Source organism: Neomonachus schauinslandi, chromosome 7 (genome assembly GCF_002201575.2).
Source record: "Neomonachus schauinslandi chromosome 7, ASM220157v2, whole genome shotgun sequence".
Taxonomy (NCBI): Eukaryota; Metazoa; Chordata; class Mammalia; order Carnivora; family Phocidae; genus Neomonachus; species Neomonachus schauinslandi.
Genome location: NC_058409.1, coordinates 68,486,349 through 68,501,262, shown reverse-complemented (window position 1 = coordinate 68,501,262; position 14,914 = coordinate 68,486,349). Strand labels below are relative to the sequence as shown.

General features: G+C 34.9%; 1 pseudogene; it reads right to left on the bottom strand.

Moving 5' to 3' along the window:
* Window positions 1-14,648: 14,648 nt before the first annotated feature.
* On the bottom strand, window positions 14,649-14,772 carry LOC123325373 (annotated as a pseudogene).
* Between the last annotated feature and the right edge of the window lie 142 nt (window positions 14,773-14,914).

The following is a 14,914-nucleotide window of genomic DNA, read 5'->3' as shown; positions in this document are numbered from 1 at the left end:
AATCTATTTGACAGAGAGCATAATGGAGCACAAACATTATTAGTATATCATATTATACATCAATTACAATATTGGTGCCCACTAAATAAATGGTTAATATCTATGGACAAATAATTTATAAGGTTTATAAATACAAAAAATATTTATCTAGTATGCTATTTAAAACATGGATGGGGGCACCTGGATGGCTCAGTCAGTTAAGCGTCCTACTCTTGATTTCTGCTCAGATCATGATCTCAGGGTCATGAGACTGAGTCCCACGTCAGGCTCCATGCACAGCGTGGAGTCTACTTGAGATTCTCTTTCTCCCTTTCCCTTTGTCCCTCTCCCTGCTCTCTCTCTCTAAAATAAATAAATAAAATCTTAAAAAAAAAAACAAAAAACTTACAGCACTCACCTGTATGATGACCATAATGTCAGAAGATATAACCTAAAGTTATATAATTCCTAGCTGGCAGACTGTTTGCTAAGTCTTCAATTTGAAAGATTCATAAAATAAAATGTATTCTTATAGTATTGTCCTGGTTATTCTAAAAGGGAATAAACTTACATCCTATCTAAGATAGCCTTCTTAAATAGTTTACCTTAAATGTATACTTCAAGTTTTGAAAATGTAATTGTTACTGTTTTCAGATACATTGAGTGAACTAATGTGAGCTGATTTTTCTAGCAAAATAATTGTTCTCATTAAAATTAGCATGGTAATAGCTAATATTTTTTGAGCAATTATTACATGTCAGACATTTCCTTATGCATCAACAAGTATAAACTTATTTAATACCCACAGCAGTTCTGTGTGGTAAATACCATCATGAGATCATTTTGAACGTAAGGAAACTGGGTTATAAAGTTGTAGAGAAAATTCCCAAGGTTCCACAGCTCACATAAGTTGGATTCAAAACCAATGCCTTTAATCAATGATCTATATTACCTATAAAATGTTTGCAGGATTTCGCTTCTCTGTCCTGATCTCTATGTCCTTTAGTTTGTGTTGCTTCTCCAGAGGATGGATATTGAGATGAAAGTGAAAATTTTAGTTTATCATTTGGGATTTCTATTATTTTTCTGTTACAAGGTATGGGAGAAAGACAAACTGATTTCATAATTTTTGTTATTTTTTGCAGTTTATTTCATTTCATCAAGATTTTTGATCCTATCTTGACATAGCTTAACTTAAATAGAGACAAGCATGCCCTGGGGAGGAGAGAAAGGTTGGTTGTACACACTTCATGACTGCGTCTATTTTTTCCCTAAGAAGTTGGTGTAAAGAAACAAAACAACCCAAATCTTAAGATAGCTCTTAAAAAACTTTATAAGATATTTTAGTTGAGAAGCTATGTTAAAATATATGAAATATTGGGCTCACCAAATTAATTACTACTTACACTCTTAATATTTGTTGTCACAAGAGCATAGTGTATTACACCCTATGTGATCAAGAGGGAAAAAGCATTATTTCATTATTTCAGTTTAGAAATCTACGAAGGAAGAAGCTGGGCTTGATGAGAACTCAAGATGAACATCAGATCCGGAGGGGAAAAATGCTGAAATAAACAGAAGTTTTTATCAGGTAGTGCATTAAGTTTTATGCAATAAACTAATTAACTAAAAAAAAAAAAAAAAGCAATTTACACAGATGCCCCGTCAAACACTACAGGGGAAGCACAGATGGGACACTATCAAGTAGCATAATGCTCTAGTACTCATTTATAAAATCTGCATAATTCTTCCAAACATCTGAAGCCCTGTAAAGAAACACATGCTAAATTTAAAAAAAATATATATTACTCTAAATTCAAACACTCTTTTACATACTGCAATATATTTGAGTGGGTGAAGTGCTATTTGTGGGTAGTATTTGCTTCGCATTCACTAAAGTTTGGAGATGGAAACAAATGTACACATACAGGGAATTCCCTTGAATAAGCAATATATCTGCCCAATATTGCGATGTACACTGTATTTTCAGCATATTGCTCTACCTAATTGAATCAATATAGAATATCTTGAGTAGTTGAACCATTCACTTGTTTGAAGGTAGGTGTAAAATTCAGGAAACTTTATCTACACTGGAGGAGAGATTTATTTTCTCCTTTTAAATTATTTTGTTTTTCAGGCTTCAAAAGCTCGTTTTATTTAATTCATACTGATGTTGCTTGTGTTATAATGTTTTTTTGGACTGACGTTCAAAGCAAAAGCACCTAAATTTAATAATCACTGCTAAGTGCACCCATGCATTTTCCTCTAATGATATTAGTGGACAAATTTATATTGTTTGCTTTATGTTTATCTTTTAAGGATGTATTTTTGAAAATGACTCTAGTGCCCTAAGCAGTGTGTAGAACAAACATTAACTAAATGCCTGACTCCTCTTTCTCTGGCTTACGCCTTATCTTTTTCTGCAGAGATTCTTGATAGTCCTTTATGATTTTATTTTTTTGCTTTTTTTGTTTTCTTAATGTTATAAGCCAACACATCAAATGCAAGAAGTGAAGTTTTGGGTTAAGGTTGGGGGCAGGGCATGAAAAGCCTCTATGAGCATTGCTTTATTTTTCCCCCAATCTCTCTGCTACCTCTATTATAAAACATACAATATGCAATCTCATTGCCTTTGACCTTATTGGTTTCTCTTTCGCATGGGCAGTAATAATTAATACAGAGCCATTGAGTGATGCGAATATATTCTGCGTTGCATTGTTGAACATGCTAAATAATTTAAAACGCACAGAAGACTCTCTAATGCTTAGTGGGGGAGGCAAAACCATACCCATTTGGAAGGGGCAGGGGGTTGGGGGGTCTTTGCTTTTTTGTTTCTATTGAATGCTTTTCGGCTGTACAGCTGGAAAGGGCATTCCTATAGGACTTTAAAGGCAAAGTAGAAAAATGACATAAAAGCCTTGCTTGGATTTGATTGATGCACTCTCATATTTGAAGTTCACTCAGAGCTTTGTGCTAGAAGGCCTGGGTCACTCTATCCAGCACTCTAATGAGACTGTGTGTGAACACTTCCAGCTTTGTAGGCCTTCCTTTAATCAGAGATTGGAAAACACTCCTGACTGATAGGCTCCAGAATCAGATCTAAACAGAAAATAACATGCTCGATTTGGCCTCTGAAGGTGGGTTGAGCAAATCTTTGTGATGTATTGGAACATTTGCTGAGTGCAAGTGCACGTGGGGTGGTTCCTATTTCTGTCGGCAAATACAAATTTTTCACTCAGCAGGCGTAATCAGAGCTAACTCGAGAGGAGAAATAACAAAAACTCAACAGCCCTTAGCAACTCAGCATGGCATAGAGGGATTTAAGACTTTAGCATTTTATCTCCATCAGTATGAAAATGTATGAGGAAATCTGAACTTTGAAAGTACAAATAAACACATTTAACACGTTGCGAGCCACTGATACCACTGGGTCTTTAGCTGGGCACTTTCAATTCTTCTTCTTTTTTTTTTTAATCAATTGTTTATCAATTTCACCTAAGATTTTCAAATTTCATAAAACTTATTTCCTAACTGGCACCACTTAACTGACTGAGTTCATTTGGATGAGCAAAAAATAATGTAAGTAGTATTTCCTAATGAATTACTAGTACTTAGTGATATTCTGAAGTTTAAAATTTTGTGCTGGATGACAAAAGGTAATGTCATTCACTGATGAGCAAAAATTATCCTCATGCTTCATAAGAAATACTAGAAATCCCTGACAATCACCTTTCAAAGACACCTGAGTCAGAGGCGCTTTTGGAACTCAGTTGTAGAACTTTCTTATACATGTTAAAAAATAATGCAATCGGGGCTCCTGGGTGGCTCAGTCGTTAAGCGTCTGCCTTTGGCTCAGGTCATGGTCCCAAGTCCTGGGATCGAGCCCCACATCGGGCTCCCTGCTCCACGGGAAGTCTGCTTCTCCCTCTCCCACTCCCTCTGCTTGTGTTCCCTCTCTCTCTGTGTCTCTCTCTGTCAAATAAATAAATAAAATCTTAAAAAAAAAAATAATGCAATCATGCAAGTAACTAAGAAGCATTCATGCCCAGTGTTTTATTTACATAAATTTAATATAAGTTCTCATTGTTTTGTGATTTTCTTATCTTTATTAATGTCATTTCTTGGAAACAGTGAAATATCAAAACTTATGGTATCAGTGTTTAATATTGAACCTCATGTCCCTTTGTCATCATGTCTGATATATGAGATCCTTCTTAGAGCAATATATGAGCACTATATACCAATGTTGCCCAAGCATCTATGGTGTTAAAGTTCTGTTAGTAAGGTACTCATGTATTTTATTACCCAAAGTTAGATGCTTTTAGAATGAAAGAGCACTATTATTAATAAGGCCAAGAGAGCAGATATATTATGGATTGTACTGGGAAACCATGACGTACGGTGTCCTACCCACAGGAAACTTCCTACCCACAGGAAACTTTCTGTACATCCTTCTGATGTTGAAGCCTTATTAATAAATCTTAGAAGGATCATTTTACCATACTGAAAATTTTACTTCTCATTTTTCACATACTTAGTAGTCTTGAGTCAGCTTTGTTTCCAACAGCACTCTAAAGATACTTGGCTCGCATTTTATAGATTCCTTGGCAATTAAAATTTTAGATGTAATCTTGTTTGAAAATCCTAAGGAAATGTTAACAAGTGGCAAATACATGCTGCACTTTTTTTTTTATTATTAATATTCAGCCCGACTCCTGGAAGGACCAGAGTGATATGAGTAGTTAAAGGGATACTACGTTTTCTCTGACTTTTGGGCACTGGAATTATCATCTTCATTATGAAAGTGGGCATTGGACATCAAAACAAAGAGTGGGAAACTAACAGAATTCCATAGTCCATATCCTAACTTATGTTCTAACCTCATTCTACCTTTTTTCCTTAATCCCTGGGGATGTTTATTATGAACCCAAAGAAACTGCCAGATTAAATGATTCTGCCTCATAAAGGAGCCAGGGATAGACTGCTGTCAAAATTGTAAATTCTGGGATCAAATATTCTAGGTAAATCTCTCCTTTGACTATTGCCGAGATTTTTTCACTTACTCCCTGGGTCTGTTTTTCAGGATGCAGGTGAATTCTTTGGTTTAAACTAAATTGCGCACTCTCTCTCTCTCTCTCAATCCTTCTCTGCAACAATGTTTAAAAATAATAAACCTGAAATGAAGGATTCTTGTAAACCACATAATCCCTTTGGCTTTTATATTGCATAATTTGCATAAATGTTTGCATGTATATCATAAAATAGCTTATTGAATGAGTAAATAAATAGAACTACAGTAAAAGGTTAATGCAAACATTTCTATATATACTTAAATGAATAATTATACAAACACAAGTTTGTGAATATTTTAATATTTCTTACTAAAGGGTTTTTTGGTTCCAATTGCCATTTATATTAAAAATTAAAAAAGATTATAAGTTATTAAGTATACTCTCTGCAGTTCACTGGTTGGCAAATATTTATAATTCTACATATGCCACTGTTCTTATTTTTGGACTTTTATGTAGTTTTCTGTAAAATATATGTAATTTTCTTTTAACTTGGAAAGAATTAGTAAAACTAAAATTGTTACAAAAGAATCATGCTCGATTGGACTATGAGACTATGGACTCTGAGAGACTATGGACTCTGAGAAACAAACTGAGGGTTCTAGAGGGGAGGGGGTGGGGGGGTGGGTTAGCCCGGTGATGGGTATTAAAGAGGGCACGTTCTGCATGGAGCACTGGGTGTTATACGAAAACAATGGATCGTGGATCACTACACCAAAAACTAATGATGTAATGTATGGTGATTAACATAATAAAATAAAATTAAAAAAAATCATGCTCTCACTAAAATGAGAAAAATATCATGGTGTTTAAGATTTTAGAGAGTATATAGATGGATAAACTTATTTATGCCACGTGCTTCTTTATGGTAAAATTTCAGTATATTTGGGGTTGTTGTCAGGTGGCACATAAACATACTTTAAATGTTGCATGCAATAATCTGGTATGATTATTACTTGGTAAAATATTATAATATTGTTTATATCCTTAACTACTCCTTTTCTACCACATCCAGTCCAAGACTAATCTCTGTCCACTCGACCTTCTAAATAGCTGTCAGACAGAGCTGCTTCTCCCATAGCCTGTCACTGATTTAGTTCAGACCATAGTCTCCGACATGAACTGTTTGCCTCCAGTTTTGTCACTTTTCAATCCATTTCATCCTCACATGGTGAGGATCAGCTTTCTAAAATGCAAATTTTTTATCATTCCCCTGCTTACAACTCTTTGAAAGCCCTCTGCTACTTGAAGATAGAGCTGAACTCCTAACGTTACTAACAACTCTCTATCATGGTCCTTGCTGACCTATCACTCACACCTTTCCTCCAGTGCATGCTCCCGCTCATTTTCCCAAACATTCTCTTTTTTAATCCTTCCCTTTTCTCTTCTATAGTAATTTAATTCTTTCCGTCATTCAGGCCTGTTCTGCCACGCCGCCTGAAAGCCTTCCCTGATTTTTGGAGTCTGGGTTAGGTGTTCCTTCTATGTGCGCCAGTAGTAACCTACACTTACCTTGTGATACTTGTCCATTTATTTATCTGAACTCCTGCTGTACTGTAAGTTTCATAATATTCTTCACCTTCCTTTTCTTATTCACAATGATAAGCCAGATATAAATGTAGTATCTGGTCCCTAGTAGGGTTCAATGTTTTTTTTTTTATTTACTTAATGAAATAACAATCTCTATGAGAACAAGTTGATATTAAAGACATATAGATTTCCCGGAGGGGTAGACGAACCATGAGAGACGATGGACTCTGAAAAACAAACAGGGTTCTAGAGGGGAGGGGGGTGAGAGGATGGGTTAGCCTGGTGATGGGTATTAAAGAGGGCATATACTGAATGGAGCACTGGGTGTTATACGCAAACAATGAATCATGGAACACTTCATCTAAAACTAATGATGTAATGTATGGGGATTAACATAAGAATAAAAAAAATTAATTAATTAAAAAAAAAGAAATTAAAAAAATAATAAAAAAAATAAAGACATATAGATTTCCATCTTGTTACCCACATTTCCTAACACAATTCTATGTAGTGATCTGGCTTCAGTTACATGAAGCAATTTACAAACAAATTCATTATTTGATTTTAAATGTTTAGCCATCTATTCTTGTTATTTTTCTCCTTTATAAGCATAGTCTCACCTCTCTCTCACTTTTTCTCTCTGTCTCTGTCTCTATCTCTGGTCCTGGTTATGTTTCAAAGTAAAATACATCATCAGTAGGTCACAGAACAAAGAGTAGACCTTTTTCATGAAATGTTCTGAACGAATTCCAAAATCTCTGAAAGAAGAATGTTGACACAGATTCTCAGTCTGTATTGGTAGTCATTAACAGAGACATTTGCATTAATGCATAGTTCTACGTAAAGAAAAAAACATAGTTTATGTAAGTTTATTGCTACTTCACTGTGAAGTGAATGTACACTCACTTAGCTATTAATTTTCTATTAAACCATTTTTTTAAGATTTTATTTATTTATTTGAGAGAGAGAGAATGAGAGACAGATAGCAAGAGAGGGAAGAGGGTCAGAGGGAGAAGCAGACCCCCTGCTGAGCAGGGAGCCCGATGTGGGACTCGATCCCGGGACTCCAGGATCATGACCTGAGCTGAAGGCAGTCGCTTAACCAACTGAGCCACCCAGGCGCCCACTATTAAACCATTTTTAAGATCAGGCAGCATATTTTATCTTCTCCCTCTCATACTTCTGGGTCTGAATCTTATGTGTCTGAATGATGTTTAAGGATGGATAAATTAGTTTAATTAATTAAATGTATTAGTTAAATACACTTAACTAATGAATTGATTGTAATATTTTCCTATCTGCAACTGTGACACAATAAAGCTTATGAGAGGAACATATTTAATATATAATAAATAAATGAAACTTATAAAAAAATAAGTATCCCAGATTTCTTCCTTTTTATTCTAATTATTTTCAAATTCGTAAAATAAAATGGACATGGAAGAAATGAAACAGGAATAAAAATCTAGTTATCTTAAAAAGCATAAAGTTAGAAGTAAAGAAAATATCTAAATTCAGGTCAATTTAACTTTAAAAATTAAGAGAAAAAATTCTAAGGGTTAAATAACTCAATTGAAATATAAATAAATAAATACAATACATTTGGTGGGAAAGATCAAGTACCAAACATGTCAAGAGACTTGAGACTAGTCTGCTTCATGTTGGATATACAGTTGACCCTGAGAAAGGGTCACCAACCCCACATGTAGTCAAAAATCCACCTACACCTTCTGACTCCCTAAAACTTGACTACTAATAGTCTACTGTTGACTGGAAGGCTTACCGATAACATATGCAGTTGGTTAACACACATTTTGTACATTATATGCATTCTATATTCTTATAATAAAGTAAGCTAGATGGAAGAAAATGCTAAGAAAATCACAGGAATAGAAATACATTTGCAAAAAAAAAAAAAGAAAATACATTTGCTTATTGAGAAAAAATCCACTTATAAGTGCACCTGCACAGTTCAAACATGTGTTGTTCAAGGGTTGACTATAATTTCCAAGTGTTTTATGTTTACTCATAAGCCCAGTTGCCTTTATCTTTGCTTCTCAATTTTTGACCTGATTTCATGATTTGGAATGTTTTGGTAAAGTTTAATTAATATGGACAGGTGGCTTAGCATTTTCTAACACATGACATCTTTTTTCTGTGATGGGACCACAAGTGGTAAGCAACACATTTCTCTTGAGGGAGCGAAATGGCTCTTGTTCTGACAGTACAAGGGGGAAGCTACATTTACTTGAGCAACTCATATTCCCCTCCAAATTCCATAACCCTAAAGCTGCATAGTCTGAGCTCCAGACGAGTGTGTCCACTGCATTCACACAGTTTGCACTGTTACCCGCAGGTAGAGCATAGAAGATGCATTTGAAGACCAACAACCTTAAGATTTTCCTGAGTAGCCCAATAGTTGGTTTCCATCACAGGCAACGTGGAAACTTAGAGTCAATATATTTAATTCAAGCTCCCTCTGCTTTATTATTTAATCACATAAATAAAAAAATGTTTAAGTATTGCTTCTGTTTGTATAGGTGAAATCATTTTGGAAAAGTCAGGGTTGATCAGCTACTACATCATCCACACAGAGGTTACTTACTAAGATCGAGTGCTTCTTTTCAGTTCCTCTTTAGTTGTGGAAGTCTGACAAATGAAGCTCATTTCTACTAAATGTTTTAAAAAGTGCTTTATGTTTCTTTGTATTTTTATAAAGAAATGACAGTTTCCTAATAGCATTAATAGATATATAGTTTAAAAATGTCCCAAACTGGTTTAGTCTTAAACTAAAAGTTCAAGATGTTTCCAGAGGTCAGACTAATTGTGACTGAAACCTCCCCCCGCTTTTTAAAAAAGCAGCACGATGCAGTAAATCATCCTGATAGTTCTTCAGCAATCATCATGATATGTTTGTTTATTTACATATCATGCTGTTTGAGATGAGATAGCTTATTACAAAGAGAACTTGATATTTGGATGGTAAAGTAGTAGAAATTGGTATCAGAAAAAATCATTTTTGTTTTTCAGTACTTTGGTTAACTTCTTCTTAGTGTTTTCTTTTTGTAAAACACAATTTATTCTTTAAATCATTAAGCCTTATCTAAAGTGTTTAAGATGAAACAGACAAAAATAAGCTAATAACAAGTGAAATGTTTGCTTACATTTATTTCCTACTAAAATTCTAAACATTTCTCCTTAACTATGTTTTTTTTTTAAGATACACTTTAAGTTTTCTCAGTTTCAGGCAAATTGTGGAAAGCAATTAGATATGATTACAAGGGATAAAAATATATGAGGATAGGACTTATTCAAGTACAAAGGAGCAAAACTGAAGTAAGTCCTTTTCTTTCCAAAGAAAAGAATCTCAATGTTTTTAAATCAAGGGGAAAAAAAAAACCAAAGGTCTAACTACTGTGTAAACTCATTTTAAATGTCATGTCTTATTAGAGCCTAATAATCAGAATGCCTATTTCCCTCTTTTGCTTGAGCTATCAAATTTGTCAAAATTTTATGATAATTCATCCCATCATTCCTTAGACATTTAAATGACAGACAGTCATGGTAAAGGGGGGAAAAGCCTCTCTAATCCTACTCCTCATGTTAAAACTGCCTCCGGAGAGGTTTTAAAAATATTCCATATCATAGCATGTGGAGCAGCTAAACGTCTCAATTCCACTTATGATTCCCTGCCTTTTTGGAAAATGACAATAAATTGGCTACCCACCATTCTTGACCTTTTGACTTTTGAACCATGGCTGACCAAATCTTTGCTGACTTGTTTAAGTCAGTAGCTCTAGTATCTCTTAGATCCTCTCCCAAAGGGTCTGAAGCTTTCTCTCTCCTGAACGGGTAAGCTCCCCCTCTAGCGTTCACTGCTCATCAGATTATTCCTCCAACAAATAAGGGAACTGCCCGGTTTTGGGCTCCCCACAGACAGACATAGCTTGGAGTGACATTTATAAGTGTTTAATGGCACAAAGAGGAAAAGGTAAGCATGAATTCTACATTTTAAAATATGTTCTTTCCTTTCAACAGCATCCCAACTATTTGGCTCTGGAAATCTAGGAAATGCTGTTTCGTGTTCCTTGCAGGCAGAATGTAGGCTGAATAGATGGGATGATTTTGGAAGCTATAAGATGACCTGGTAAAAACGATCCTTTCTGTTGAGAGATTTGAAGCCTTGTTACAAATAAGTGACTTTTTATTGAAAGCTGACAACCCAGGACCTCTTTATTTGCAGACCAACTACCAATAGAGGAGCAGGATTGGGGAGTACAGAGGGCTAGAGGCTCCAGTTTTTTTTTTTTTTTTTTCTTTTCAAGAATTTTGAGAAAGACCAGCAAAAGAATTAAAACCCCTCCATTTGCTGTTACAAAGAGCTTAGGTAAATAAGGTTCCGTATACTGTAAGGCTTATTCTTACTATATCTGGAGCAGAACCACTGAAAAAAAGTACAATGGATATTGGTGATAGTTTTAAAGTGTGTTGGTCTCAGAGGTTAAAAGTTCAGCCTCTTCATTAAATCTAGTGTTGAAACTTCAGTGAGACATAATCCAGAATTTATCATGAAGTTGAAAGTAAGAGAAAGAAAGGAAAAGAAAAGAAAAGAAAGATCAAACAAAACAAGGGAAAAAATAAAAAGAAAATCTGAAATAGTCCTGAAAAACTCTGCCGTTGGTTACCAAACTAATATCTAGAAGGCTTATTTATTTTTAATTATGGCACATAATGTTAAATTAAAAAACAAAAACAAGCTAGAAAGCATACACCAAAATTTTTGAAGAAGGCCCAAAGAATCCTACTTAAGTGATTGTTTCAAAATTTGTTTCAAAGGATAGGATATGTCATGGAATAAATCATATAGTTCATTTAAAATTCAGGTTAGAAATAGCATGATATTAAATTAGCTTTGGTGTTAATCGTCTGAATTTTGAGGAATAATGGAAGCCGTCAAACAATATTTTTCTTAATATCGTGATTCTAAAAACATGGTTGGTTAGTATTATTCTTGTATTACAAGTTAACATACATTTCTTACTGTCAGTACTAAGAATTTTAAAACTGATGATAAATAAAGATGACCTCCTAAACTCAAGAGAGAAACTTCCTTTTAAAGTGTTCTGTTTTCATATTCACGATCAAATAATCACTATTACCCTCGTTATCACTCAGCATGTATCAAGTACCTATAAATTATATAAAATATACATCCCGTGAGAACACAACTTACATTTTGTCATGGTGTTTTGATCTAATAAATACGTTAAGATATTTTCTAAAGTAAAGTAAAGCATTCCTTAAAAATATTCCTTCCTTTGTTGTTGTTGTTTTTCTCTTTACTGGGTCATTTTGACTAGATTGCTTAATATAGCAGCAAAAGAATAATGCCGTCAAGCCCTGCAATGTTAGACCATCTTAAGTTTTTCCTATTTTCAATTTTCCTGGTTCTGTGTTTTATTAAATTCCATTTTAGAGCTCTCTTTTAAAGTTGACTCAAGGGTCTTCTTAAAAAGATCACCCTTCGTGAACTGATAGGATCAGGTGAGTAAGGCCTATCTTTGATCCACAGGAGCCCCTTTGAAGGTTAGAGTCCTAGTATGGTCCATGGGTCCATTTAGTTTTGAACTTCTTGGATGAGACTGATAACACAGAGGATGATCATTTCCACTGAGCTGAGGGTTCGCCAGGTGGACACTCTGCTCTGAACTGGACTGAGATCACACACACTTCTCTCTGCACAGTTGTTTGACAGGAATATCCATCAATCATATGTCTCATACTAGATTGCATTATAAGGCACACGGAATTAATTGAAGGCCAGCACAAATATATTACCATCTTTAATTTTTTGTTGTTGTTTTAGATGGTTCTCTAAGCCACTGGTTTAGGTAAATTTCAAACCATCAATAAAATTCCAAAGTAAATAGAGTACCATATATTACAGGAAAACTGAATTTTATGACATTTCTGTAGCTTAAGTTTAAATGTACAAAATTTACATCAAAATTTCTAGTATAAAGGAGGTCATGAGTTAGCTTGACTGATTTTTAATTACTAAAGATTATATAGCATTGCAAAGAATAGATGAAGGGGCTCCTGTTTATCAAAGTGGTTATAAAAAAACACACAGAAAAATATGGAAAACAACAAAAATAAAAGCATGAAATAAAGTTAACTACACAGAACCTAAGGGTCCTGGTAGTTTGGAACGACTTACAATAAGATTATGAAATATAAGAACCATAAGGGACCTTATAGATGATCTCATCTACTTTTCTTATTTGCCAAATCTCAGATTCAGGAAAACTTAGAAAAATAAGTTGCTTACTTAATATTATGTGGCTACAAAATGGAGAACAAAGCATCGGATCCTGATCTTGGGGCTTCAATTACAGTGCTCTTTTTTTACCAAGGGAGCTTTGGTCATGCCCTGGGGGGGACAGGGGTGGTTTTACAGAAATAGAAAGAAAGACATTTTTGGACAGTTTGGAATAGGTGGGAGTTAGTCAAGTAGTTGGGAAATATTTAGAGAGGGCGCAAGTTAAATGTTTGATGGGAGTAAAACGTACTTGTTACACTCTTAAAACTCATGATCTTGGAATTTACCTTCACTAAGATAACAACTAGTAAGATACAATTTGTTATTGAGACTGGGAATAAAAGAATAAATGATGGTTGACTGAACCATATACTCTGTAACAAATATATTAGAAATGTTTATCAACTATGTACTTACTCATTAGGTCTCTATAATAAATCCACAGTCCTGGGCCCTGGAAAAGGCATAAGCATGGTTCTTATGAGTTACGATGGAAACTTTGGTCAAGTGGGCTCATTTATTTTTAGAAGAAACTGTGCATTCATTGATTAATCAGCAGCCATTCCAGTGGTGATGAGAGAAAACTGCTACAGGACTTTGGGACACAAGAAAGAAAGGAAGGTGCTGGTTTTGAAAGGAGTGTAAGTAGGAAAAAGTCTAGATTTAGTTAAAAGAAAATGATCATAATGGAGTATAGATGACACCTTTCAGAGTTGGAAATCAGCAAGGAAACAAGGAGGGACATTTACCTGCAGGGACAGGTAGCTTCAAAATGTGGTTCACTGTTCTCATTGTGCTGCTGAAGTTCTTGAACTAAATAAGAAACAAGAGTATTGTTGACATTTACATTTAAGACAAAACTTGCAAATTGCAGATTGTTCTTTAGTGTAAGTGCAAAGAACATATACATTAAACATGAATCAAATTGCTTAGAATCAGTTTTTTTTTATTGTTATGTTAGTCACCATACATTACATCATTAGTTTTTGTTGCAGTGTTCCGTGATGCATTCTTTTCATATAACATCCAGTGCTCCATGCAATACCTGCCCTCCTTAATACCCATCACTGGGCTAACACATCCCCAACCCCCGTCCCCTCTAAAGCCCTCAGTTTGTTTCTCAGAGTCCGTAGTCTCTCATGGTTCATCTCTCCCTCCAATTCCACCCCCCCCATTTTTCCCTTCCTTCTCCTAATGTCCTCCATGCTATTCCTTATGTTCCACAAATAAGTGAAACCATATGATAATTGACTTTCTCTGCTTGACTTATTTCACTTAGCATAATCTCCTCCAGTCCCATCCATGTTGATGTAAAAGTTGGGTATTCATCCTTTCTGATGGCTGAGTAATATTCTATTGTATATATGGACCACATCTTCTTTGTTCATTCATCTGTTGAAGGGCATCTCAGCTCTTTCCATAGTTTGACTATTGGGGACATTGTTGCTATGAACACTGGGGTGCAGAATCAGTTTTAATTAGTGGAAATTGCTAGTCCACATGGCAAAGAAGTTATCATGGGCATATTGAAATGTGATTATTTTGATCGTCTTACATAACTTCTATTCATTTATAAGAACGCCCATCATTAATAGTCTCCATTCAGAGACCGGCTTTGTTACCCCTGTCCTCCCTTGCTCACTTCCTCCTCGCTCTATTAGGAGCCCAGTTCTTTGCTTTATTTAGATACTAGCCTTTTCCACACCTCAACTATAGATTTCCTCATTCTATTCAGCCAAAAAATAGTCAAAAATGTTGATTATATCTTTCTTTTTGCATCTACATGAATTTGTGTGTCATCCTTGCACAGGGGCCATGCTAATCTTCTCTGTGTCTTTCCAGTGTTAATATGTGAGCTGCCCAAGGGAGTACTTTTTTCTGCATCTATAGTGTGTTCTTCTCTGTGTCTGGCAAATAATAAGCACTCAATGGAAAATTCTTTCTCTCTTTCTTTCTTTCTTTCTTTCTCTTTCTTTCTTTCTTTCTTTCTTTCTTTCTTTCTTTCTTTCTTTCT